The sequence below is a fragment of the Mycetomoellerius zeteki genome, unplaced genomic scaffold, assembly GCF_001594055.1.
Source record: "Mycetomoellerius zeteki isolate Tzet28-1 unplaced genomic scaffold, Tzet1.0 scaffold113, whole genome shotgun sequence".
In the NCBI taxonomy this organism is placed as follows: domain Eukaryota; kingdom Metazoa; phylum Arthropoda; class Insecta; order Hymenoptera; family Formicidae; genus Mycetomoellerius; species Mycetomoellerius zeteki.
The window spans coordinates 188702-191112 of NW_017256051.1; positions in this window are offsets into that span (position 1 = coordinate 188702).

Sequence of the window (2411 nt, forward strand, 5' to 3'; positions counted from 1 at the left end):
TCTTCAAGTAATTTCTTATAAAGTTCGGGAATATTATGTTTCACTTACTGGACCAGTTTTCGATCAGTTTTCTAAACGACTTTTGAAAATTTTGTGGGATTTGCGAATAGATACCGAACTAATGAAACAATCAAATTTTTACTATCGTACTAAAAAAATTTGTGATAAACACATTTAAGACCGTTTTTATATGTACATGTGACATAAATATCGGATATGAAACTTAAGGAATTTTCGAACTGACTTTAGCACAAAACATCTTCTTGCGCGTTTTAGAGATTAATACCTTGAAGACTGCTTGCCGACCATAATATGGAATCTTGTGTGAAAGTACACGTAACCGGAGATCACACGTTTACGTAAGAATTTATCGTGAAATGTTTATTAGTAGCGAACCTCAGATACTCAAGTACTGTATATACAGATTGTTATAATATATTATCAACATCCGCAGATATTATTGTTACATTGGCACTTCAGCAGTAAGTGTCCTGACTTATTGCCTTGGTAATTTTTAAGGAAAGAAACAAAAACAAGAAACAGTATTTAGTTATTTTTACGTACCGTTCGTTGTATGCTTCATTTTGTAACGTTACTCAATGTCAATTAACACGAGAAATATTATTATCGCACGTATTACACGCACGCACGTGCGCAAATTGTACTTGAATTAAATTAAAATCCCCTGAAACTCATAAAACCTACAATTATTTCAGTAATTATTATTTTGATGAATCAGTTCCTTCCAGCAAACGCACGTATTTGTGTACGTGATAAATATCATGTATAACTGCTTTTACAAGGCATTTCCTCTTCCTGTATTACTGATTTATAATAATCTGCTAAAGCTCGTAACACTACACGTACTTCACATTGGAGACTGAGAAATTAGAGATTAGAATTCGACCAGATAATTTTAATTTTTATCTGTTTTATGTCTTACAAATATTTTGTAAATGTTTTATAAATACTATGTGCTCTCTGGGTATATGAAAAAAATGCATGTAATTTTATATGGAAATTACATGTCTATGACTGGAAAATTACTTAAATTACATAAATATGATTGGAAATTTACTAGAAATTGTAAATTTCCAATCATATTTAGGTAATTTTCCGGTCATAGACATGTAATTTCCATGTAAAACATAATACATGCATTTTTTCAGTGATATATACGTTTCTCGGTATATGAAGATAAATGATTGATATCCTTTTTTAATAAATATATTTTCATTCTAAAATATCACAATTGAATATCTTTTTTTTATTTTACATGCAATGCTTTATTTAAAAGAAACAATCTCAAAAGAATTTTAGAAGGTCACTTTTTATACAAAACTTCTTTAAATTTTGAAGCTTAAAATTGTAAGATTGTAAGATTGTAAGTATACATACATATATATTAAAAAGTATATGTGTAACAAAGACATAGAGAATGGATTGAACGATCCGTGGTCAAAATGGTCGATAAAAGTAAGAGAGAGAGGGACCGTGGAAGACGGTCAATCTGTATCTCTTTCCATTCAACAGTATAATGGGAGAGAGAATGAGAGGGAGATTAGCCGTCTTCCACACGGTTCCTCTCTCTCATTATTATCGACCACATTTGATACACTACTTAGATATGGATCCGGCAGTCCATTCTCTATGTCTTTGATGTGTAAAGATAAAATAAAAAACTGAATGTTCGGGAGGGTATCTTGCTCGCAAATTGCGAGTTCTTATATTTTTTTTAATTACTTCTTATTTAAAATACAAAAATAACCAACGGACAACAGAGCTAATGAGAGTCAGTGCGGATAATCAAGCGCAAGTTTTGTAGATTTTTTTAATAAGATGATAAGTAGGGAGGCTGTAATGGATAGGTAGGGATTCTATAGGAACAATATATAAACAGATTCCATATAGATTATAGAACATTTGTTGGCCGGTATTCATAGTCGGTTCTTATTTTAAGACCGTCTTAAAGTCGCTAATACGGCCTTCTGATTGGTTCATGACTTCTTAAGACTGTACTTAAGACGGTCTTGAATATAAAACTGACTATGAATACCGGCCGTTGTCTATAATTTACCGGAGATAAGAAAAATATATTTTTATGTGAAAACTATCTTATCAATAACTGATAAGATATATCAACAATTAATAATAACATAACAATAGAATTGTTATCAACAATTAATAATATCATACATTGATGCACCATCAGTCGATAATTTAAGAGCCCAAAGATTTAGGAAGAAACAGACAGATAAATTCGTAAACCTTATAAAAGGTGACGCATCAGAGCTGAAGCCCGCCATTACATGACGCCACGATGGTTATTAAGGCGCAATTCTTTAAATATTGATTGAAAGCGGGTTGGAGTCTGTGGGTGGTGCTCGGGGGAGCCTGGAGGGATGGAAGCG